Here is a 10,065-nt window from a genome sequence, read left to right as displayed (position 1 = left end):
AGACTTCTCTACAATCTGAGGTAATAAAGAGAGAGAGAAGTAGGAACATTTCCTCATATACTTCTATACAATCTGAGGTAATAAAGAGAGAGAGAAGTAGGAACATTTCCTCATAGACTTCTCTACAATCTGAGGTAATAAAGAGAGAGAGAGAAGTAGGAACATTTCTTCATAGACTTCTCTACAATCTGAGGTAATAAAGAGAGAGAGAGAAGTAGGAACATTTCCTCATAGACTTCTCTACAATCTGAGGTAATAAAGAGAGAGAGAGAAGTAGGAACATTTCCTCATAGACTTCTCTACAATCTGAGGTAATAAAGAGAGAGAGAGAAGTAGGAACATTTCCTCATAGACTTCTATACAATCTGAGGTAATAAAGAGAGAGAGAGAAGTAGCAACATTTCCTCATAGACTTCTCTACAATCTGAGGTAATAAAGAGAGAGAGAAGTAGGAACATTTCCTCATAGACTTCTATACAATCTGAGGTAATAAAGAGAGAGAGGAGTAGGAACATTTCCTCATAGACTTCTATACAATCTGAGGTAATAAAGAGAGAGAGAAGTAGGAACATTTCCTCATAGACTTCTATATAATCTGAGGTAATAAAGAGAGAGAGGAGTAGGAACATTTCCTCATAGACTTCTATATAATCTGAGGTAATGAAGAGAGAGAGAAGTAGGAACATTTCCTCATAGACTTCTCTACAATCTGAGGTAACAAAGAGAGAAGTAGGAACATTACCTCATAGACTTCTATACAATCTGAGTTAATAAAGAGAGAGAGAAGTAGGAACATTTCCTCATAGACTTCTCTACAATCTGAGGTAATGAAGAGAGAGAGAAGTAGGAACATTTCCTCATAGACTTCTATACAATCTGAGGTAATAAAGAGAGAGAGAGAAGTAGGAACATTTCCTCATAGACTTCTATACAATCTGAGGTAATAAAGAGAGAGAGAAGTAGGAACATTTTCTCATAGACTTCTCTACAATCTGAGGTAATAAAGAGAGAGAGAAGTAGGAACATTTCCTCATAGACTTCTATACAATCTGAGGTAATAAAGAGAGAAGTAGGAACATTTCCTCAAAGACTTCTCTACAATCTGAGGTAATAAAGAGAGAACGAAGTAGGAACATTTCCTCATAGACTTCTCTACAATCTGAGGTAATAAAGAGAGAAGTAGGAACATGTCCTCAAAGACTTCTCTACAATCTGAGGTAATAAAGAGAGAGAGAAGTAGGAACATTTCCTCATAGACTTCTATACAATCTGAGGTAATAAAGAGAGAGAGAGAAGTAGTAACATTTCCTCATAGACTTCTCTACAATCTGAGGTAATAAAGAGAGAGAGAAGTAGGAACATTTCCTCATAGACTTCTCTACAATCTGAGGTAATAAAGAGAGAGAGAAGTAGGAACATTTCCTCATAGACTTCTATACAATCTGAGGTAATAAAGAGAGAGAGAGAAGTAGGAACATTTCCTCATAGACTTCTATACAATCTGAGGTAATAAAGAGAGAGAGAAGTAGGAACATTTCCTCATAGACTTCTCTACAATCTGAGGTAATAAAGAGAGAGAGAAGTAGGAACATTTCCTCATAGACTTCTCTACAATCTGAGGTAATAAAGAGAGAAGTAGGAACATTTCCTCATAGACTTCTATACAATCTGAGGTAATAAAGAGAGAACGAAGTAGGAACATTTCCTCATAGACTTCTATACAATCTGAGGTAATAAAGAGAGAGAGAGAGAAGTAGGAACATTTCCTCATAGACTTCTATACAATCTGAGGTAATAAAGAGAGAACGGGGAACTTTTCCTCATAGACTTCTCTACAATCTGAGGTAATAAAGAGAGAGAGAAGTAGGAACATTTCCTCATAGACTTCTCTACAATCTGAGGTAATAAAGAGAGAAGTAGGAACATTTCCTCATAGACTTCTCTACAATCTGAGGTAATAAAGAGAGAACGAAGTAGGAACATTTCCTCATAGACTTCTATACAATCTGAGGTAACAAAGAGAGAAGTAGGAACATTTCCTCATAGACCTCTCTACAATCTGAGGTAATATATATAGAGAGAGAGAAGTAGGAACATTTCCTCATAGACTTCTCTACAATCTGAGGTAATAAAGAGAGTGAGAGAAGTAGGAACATTTCCTCATAGACTTCTCTACAATCTGAGGTAATAAAGAGAGAGAGAGAAGTAGGAACATTTCCTCATAGACTTCTATACAATCTGAGTTTATAAAGAGAGAGAGAAGTAGGAACATTTCCTCATAGACTTTTCTACAATCTGAGGTAACAAAGAGAGAAGTAGGAACATTTCCTCATAGACTTCTCTACAATCTGAGGTAAAAAAGAGAAGTAGGAACATTTCCTCATAAACTTCTCTACAATCTGAGGTAATAAAGAGAGAGAGAGAAGTAGGAACATTTCCTCATAGACTTCTCTACAATCTGAGGTAACAAAGAGAGAAGTAGGAACATTTCCTCATAGACTTCTCTACAATCTGAGGTAACAAAGAGAGAGAGAAGTAGGAACATTTCCTCATAGACTTCTATACAATCTGAGGTAATAAAGAGAGAGAGAAGTAGGAACATTTCCTCATAGACTTCTATACAATCTGAGGTTATAAAGAGAGAGAGAGAAGTAGGAACATTTCCTCATAGACTTCTATACAATCTGAGGTAATAAAGAGAGAAAGAAGTAGGAACATTTCCTCAGAGACTTCTCTACAATCTGAGGTAACAAAGAGAGAAGTAGGAACATTTCCTCATAGACTTTTATACAATCTGAGGTAATAAAGAGAGAGAGAAGTAGGAACATTTCCTCATAGACTTCTATACAATCTGAGGTAACAAAGAGAGAGAGAAATAGGAACATTTCCTCATATACTTCTATACAATCTGAGGTCATAAAGAGAGAGAGAAGTAGGAACATTTCCTCATAGACATCTATACAATCTGAGGTAATAAAGAGAGAGAGAAGTAGGAACATTTCCTCATAGACTTCTATACAATCTGAGATAATAAAGAGAGAGAGAAGAAGGAACATTTCCTCATAGACTTCTCTACAATCTGAGTTAATAAAGAGAGAGAGAAGTAGGAACATTTCCTCATAGACTTCTCTACAATCTGAGGTAATAAAGAGAGAGAGAAGTAGGAACATTTCCTCATAGACTTCTCTACAATCTGAGGTAATAAAGAGAGAGAGAGAAGTAGGAACATTTCCTCATAGACTTCTATTCAATCTCAGTTAATAAAGAGAGAGAGAAGAAGGAACATTTCCTCATAGACTTCTCTACAATCTGAGTTAATAAAGAGAGAGAGAAGTAGGAACATTTCCTCATAGACTTCTCTACAATCTGAGGTAATAAAGAGAGAAGTAGGAACATTTCCTCATAGACTTCTCTACAATCTGAGGTAATAAAGAGAGAGAGAAGTAGGAACATTTCCTCATAGACTTCTCTACAATCTGAGGTAATAAAGAGAGAGAGAGAAGTAGGAACATTTCCTCATAGACTTCTCTACAATCTGAGTTAATAAAGAGAGAGAGAAGTAGGAACATTTCCTCATAGACTTCTCTACAATCTGAGGTAATAAAGAGAGAAGTAGGAACATTTCCTCATAGACTTAAATACAATCTGAGGTAATAAAGAGAGAAGTAGGAACATTTCCTCATAGACTTCTCTACAATCTGAGTTAATAAAGAGAGAGAGAAGAAGGAACATTTCCTCATAGACTTCTCTACAATCTGAGGTAATATATAGAGAGAGAGAAGTAGGAACATTTCCTCATAGACTTCTATTCAATCTCAGTTAATAAAGAGAGAGAGAAGAAGGAACATTTCCTCATAGACTTCTCTACAATCTGAGTTAATAAAGAGAGAGAGAAGTAGGAACATTTCCTCATAGACTTCTCTACAATCTGAGGTAATATATAGAGAGAGAGAAGTAGGAACATTTCCTCATAGACTTCTATACAATCTGAGGTAATAAAGAGAGAAGTAGGAACATTTCCTCATAGACTTCTCTACAATCTCAGTTAATAAAGAGAAAGAGAGAAGTAGGAACATTTCCTCATAGACTTAAATACAATCTGAGGTAATAAAGAGAGAAGTAGGAACATTTCCTCATAGACTTCTATACAATCTGAGGTAATAAAGAGAGAGAGAAGTAGGAACATTTCCTCATAGACTTCTCTACAATCTGAGGTAATATATAGAGAGAGAGAAGTAGGAACATTTCCTCATAGACTTCTATTCAATCTCAGTTAATAAAGAGAGAGAGAAGAAGGAACATTTCCTCATAGACTTCTCTACAATCTGAGTTAATAAAGAGAGAGAGAAGTAGGAACATTTCCTCATAGACTTCTCTACAATCTGAGGTAATAAAGAGAGAGAAGTAGGAACATTTCCTCATAGACTTCTCTACAATCTCAGTTAATAAAGAGAAAGAGAGAAGTAGGAAAATTTCCTCATAGACTTAAATACAATCTGAGGTAATAAAGAGAGAGAGAAGTAGGAACATTTCCTCATAGACTTCTATACAATCTGAGATAATAAAGAGAGAGAGAAGAAGGAACATTTCCTCATAGACTTCTCTACAATCTGAGGTAATAAAGAGAGAGAGAAGTAGGAACATTTCCTCATAGACTTCTATACAATCTGAGGTAATAAAGAGAGAGAGAGAAGTAGGAACATTTCCTCATAGACTTCTCTACAATCTGAGTTAATAAAGAGAGAGAGAAGTAGGAACATTTCCTCATAGACTTCTCTACAATCTGAGGTAATATATAGAGAGAGAGAAGTAGGAACATTTCCTCATAGACTTCTATTCAATCTCAGTTAATAAAGAGAGAGAGAAGTAGGAACATTTCCTCATAGACTTCTATTCAATCTCAGTTAATAAAGAGAGAGAGAAGTAGGAACATTTCCTCATAGACTTCTATTCAATCTCAGTTAATAAAGAGAGAGAGAAGTAGGAACATTTCCTCATAGACTTCTCTACAATCTGAGGTAATAAAGAGAGAGAAGTAGGAACATTTCCTCATAGACTTCTCTACAATCTCAGTTAATAAAGAGAAAGAGAGAAGTAGGAACATTTCCTCATAGACTTAAATACAATCTGAGGTAATAAAGAGAGAGAGAAGTAGGAACATTTCCTCATAGACTTCTATACAATCTGAGATAATAAAGAGAGAGAGAAGAAGGAACATTTCCTCATAGACTTCTCTACAATCTGAGGTAATAAAGAGAGAGAGAAGTAGGAACATTTCCTCATAGACTTCTATACAATCTGAGGTAATAAAGAGAGAGAGAGAAGTAGGAACATTTCCTCATAGACTTCTCTACAATCTGAGTTAATAAAGAGAGAGAGAAGTAGGAACATTTCCTCATAGACTTCTCTACAATCTGAGGTAATATATATAGAGAGAGAAGTAGGAACATTTCCTCATAGACTTCTATACAATCTGAGGTAATAAAGAGAGAGAGAGAAGTAGGAACATTTCCTCATAGACTTCTCTACAATCTGAGGTAATATATATAGAGAGAGAAGTAGGAACATTTCCTCATAGACTTCTATACAATCTGAGATAATAAAGAGAGAGAGAAGAAGGAACATTTCCTCATAGACTTCTCTACAATCTGAGGTAATAAAGAGAGAGAGAAGTAGGAACATTTCCTCATAGACTTCTATACAATCTGAGGTAATAAAGAGAGAGAGAGAAGTAGGAACATTTCCTCATAGACTTCTCTACAATCTGAGTTAATAAAGAGAGAGAGAAGTAGGAACATTTCCTCATAGACTTCTCTACAATCTGAGGTAATATATATAGAGAGAGAAGTAGGAACATTTCCTCATAGACTTCTATACAATCTGAGGTAATAAAGAGAGAGAGAGAAGTAGGAACATTTCCTCATAGACTTCTATACAATCTGAGGTAATAAAGAGAGAGAGAGAAGTAGGAACATTTCCTCATAGACTTCTCTACAATCTGAGTTAATAAAGAGAGAGAGAAGTAGGAACATTTCCTCATAGACTTCTCTACAATCTGAGGTAATATATATAGAGAGAGAAGTAGGAACATTTCCTCATAGACTTCTATACAATCTGAGGTAATAAAGAGAGAGAGAAGTAGGAACATTTCCTCATAGACTTCTATTCAATCTCAGTTAATAAAGAGAGAGAGAAGAAGGAACATTTCCTCATAGACTTCTATACAATCTGAGTTAATAAAGAGAGAGAGAAGTAGGAACATTTCCTCATAGACTTCTCTACAATCTGAGGTAATATATATAGAGAGAGAAGTAGGAACATTTCCTCATAGACTTCTCTACAATCTGAGGTAATATATATAGAGAGAGAGAGAAGTAGGAACATTTCCTCATAGACTTCTCTACAATCTCAGTTAATAAAGAGAAAGAGAGAAGTAGGAACATTTCCTCATCAGGCAAGGCTAGGTGAGTTTATTTATATAGCACTTTTAAACACAAGGCAATTCAAAGTGTTTTACAAAAAATGAAATTCATTAAGAAAATGGCATTTAAAATCACTCATTAAAAAGAAAAGATAATAAAATAAACATTAAAAGAAAAAATACATGGATAAAAGTTACAGTGCAGTTTAAGATGTGAATAGTTCAATTAAAAGCAGCGGCAAAAAGAAAAGTCTTCAGCTTGGATTTAAAAGTAGTCAGAGTTGCAGCGGACCTGCAGGTTTCTGGGAGTTTGTTCCAGATATTTGGAGCATAAGAACTGTACGCTGCTTCTCCATGTTTAGTTCTGACTCTGGGGACAGAAAGCTGACCGGTCCCTGAAGACCTGAGAGATCTGGATGGTTCATAATTTAGCAAGAGGTCAGAAATGTATTTTGGGCTGAAACCATTCAGAGCTTTATAAACCAGCATCAGTATTTTTGAAACCTGTTCTTTGACACACAGGAAGCCAGTGTAAAGACAGAACAGGAGTGATGTGATCCACTTTCTTAGTGTTAGAGAGGACTCGAGCAGCAGCGTTCTGAATCAGCTGCAGCTTTCTAATAGATTTTTTAGTGAGACCTGCAAAGACACCATGACAGTAGTCCAGTCTACTGAAGATAAAAGCATGGACAAGTTTTTCCAAATCCTGCTGTGACATTAGTCTTTTAATTCTAGATATGTTCTTTAGGTGATAGTAAGCTGATTTAGTAACTGTTTTAATGTGACTGTTGAAACTCAGGTCAGAGTCCATGACTACACCTAGATTTCTGGCTTTATCTGTTGTTTTGAACATTGCAGGCTGAAGCTCAACGCTAACTTTTATACGTTCTGCCTTGGCTCCAAAAACCATTAACTCAGTTTTATCTTTGTTTAATTGGAGAAAGTTCTGACACATCCAGTCATTGATTTGTTCAATGCACTTACTCAGTGTTTGAATTGGAGCATAGTCTCCTGGTTATATAGTTACGTAAATGTGTGTGTCATCCGTATAGCTTTGGTAACTTTTTTTTTTTTTCATTATCTGAGCCAATGGTAGCATGTAGTATATGTTAAAGAGAAGAGGCCCCAAGATGGAGCCTTGAGGTACCCCACATGTCATATTTGTCAACTCAGATGTGTATTTATTTTCATAGACTTCGATACAATCTGAAGAGTATATCTGATTTGTAATCTGAGGTTAAAGTACAGGTCTCATAGTATTAGTCTGTTTCTTTTAGTTTTCTCTTAATGTCATACATTGAAAGTAATCTCCCCCCCCCCCCCCCCCCCCCCCCCCCACAAGGTGTACCTGTGGAGGAGGCGGTGCCGGAGGAGCAGGTGATGGGCGGAGTCTAATCCTCTGACCAACGTGTCTCTTCAGCCAATCAGTGTGAAGGATGAAGGAGGGCCAAACTCACACGTCCCTTCCCCCTCATACCAAGGAGGCGGGCCAGGACTGACTGAGCCAATCACAGATGAGAGGGGGGTCAACGCATTACACTGTCATCATATTATATAATATCATAAATTATACTACATACTTATACAACTGAAGACGTTCTTTATAACTGCTTTAACAAAAGTTACCAACCATTAACTGTGTATGTATTACTTTATTTTACAGGGTTAGCGTTAAGAATGAGAAACAAATGTCAACAATAAACGGATTGAAGTTATAACCCTGCTCTCACTGTGTTAATATGTTTGTATAATGATAAGCCCCTGGCCCCCAGCCCCATCAGGTGGGAGGAGCCAGTGATATGTCTATGTTCACATTTCCATTTGTGTGTTTTTTACATTTTTTGAGAATGTTTTTTCTAAAGATTTAACGCTTCCATGTCATGTGACCTCGAATCAGGAACTTTATTTATTTTGATGCATATATGAATGTATTCATATGTATCATTATTTCAGAGGAGAGGAGGAGACACTGAACACTACAACTCCCATGATGCACTGCAACACCACACCATTTAAGGGTCGTCAAACATCAGCATGAAACCTGTTTATTACAAATGACACAAAGAAACGCTGCTGACGATGAACACATGAATAAATACATGATCACATGCACTGAAACTCAGGGACCAATCACCTGTCAGGTGACCGGGCCATACATTCTCATTGGCTGCAGAGCACGAACACCGCCAAAATAAAAGCCCAATAATCTCAGCTGAGGTGTTTGTCAAATAAAAAAAGTGCACATTTGGTGAACTAGCCCCAAGCTATACAGGAAACATGCACCTTACAAAATAAAAGTCTATAGAGGAATCCTCCCGTCGTCCATCTCCCTGCTTCAAACGTCAGGAACGCTAGGCTAGCAGTTTCCCTCCACTCCCAGTCTTTGTGCTAAGCTAGGCTAACCGTGATGACACTGATCCCTGAAACATGTGAAGAAGAAGAAGAACAGGAGGACTGATCTAAATATTTCATATACTTACAGCTGTACAGCGCACACGCACGCACGCACGCACGCACATACACACACACACACACACACACACACACACACACACACACACACACACACACACACACATACACACACACACACACTGCATAAGTCCTGGTGATGCTACTTTGTGAACAACAGATGTGTGTTGCAATGGACAGGAGCAGAGCTAGTTAGCCGTTAGCCGTTCTCTGTTAGCATTCAGGTTTTATTGCCTAATGACAGAGCTAACAGCTAACGTTCGCGGCGCTAACGTGTTACGTTAACGGAGGTTGCATTCAGTTACATTATGATGCATTCAAGCTCTATCTATAGCAAAAACAAATACATCCTTTAACATTATGATGATGTGTTCAAATGTAATCTAGTGAAATGTAATAACCAATCACGTGTCGCCTTCTCAGCGTTCATGTTTCCACATTAAAACTTAAAGCTCATGAACACACCACAGTCAGAAGCACAGGGGCACCTGAATGCACCGCAGTCAGAAGCACAAGGGCACCTGAACGCACCGCAGTCAGAAGCACAGGGGCTCCTGAACGCACCGCAGTCAGAAGCAAAGGAGCACCTGAACGCACCGCAGTCAGAAGTAAAGGAGCACCTGAACGCACCGCAGTCAGAAGCGTATCACAGGAGCACCTGAACGCACCACAGTCAGAAGCACAGGGGCACCTGAACGCACCACAGTCAGAAGCACAGGGGCACCTGAACGCACCACAGTCAGAAGTAAAGGAGCACCTGAACGCACCACAGTCAGAAGCGTATCACAGGAGCACCTGAACGCACCACAGTCGGAAGCGTATCACAGGAGCACCTGAACGCACCGCTCTCTGACTGACTCTGTATTCTATGTTGTGGCATCGAGCAGCGCGGGGAAAAGGACGTCTCTTCTTTATGTCCAGGGAAAAAGGACGTCAGTTCTTTGTGTCCCGGGGAAGAGGACGTCTCTTCTTTGTGTCCAGGAGAAGAGGACGTCTCTTCTTTGTGTCCCGGGGAAGAGGACGTCTCTTCTTTGTGTCCAGGGAACAGGACGTCTCTTCTTTGTGTCCAGGGAAGAGGACGTCTCTTCTTTGTGTCCAGGGAAGAGGACGTCTCTTCTTTGTGTCCAGGGGAAGAGGACGTCTCTTCTTTGTGTCCAGGAGAAGAGGATGTC

General features: G+C 38.2%; 1 long non-coding RNA gene across 1 annotated transcript in view; it reads left to right on the top strand.

The window, feature by feature from the left end:
• The window catches only part of LOC307015123, a 10,204-nt gene extending 1,839 nt beyond the window's left edge, over positions 1-8,365 (top strand). Inside the window, exon 2 of the long non-coding RNA XR_013801428.1 lies at positions 7,764-8,365. This is a non-coding gene — a long non-coding RNA (uncharacterized lncRNA). The remainder of the gene's footprint in view (positions 1-7,763) is intronic.
• The last annotated feature ends 1,700 nt before the right edge of the window (positions 8,366-10,065 follow it).

Source organism: Notothenia rossii (genome assembly GCF_949606895.1).
Source record: "Notothenia rossii genome assembly, chromosome: 8".
Lineage (NCBI taxonomy): Eukaryota > Metazoa > Chordata > Actinopteri > Perciformes > Nototheniidae > Notothenia > Notothenia rossii.
Note: the sequence above shows the minus strand (reverse complement) of the source record. Positions and strands in the feature narration are given on the sequence as shown.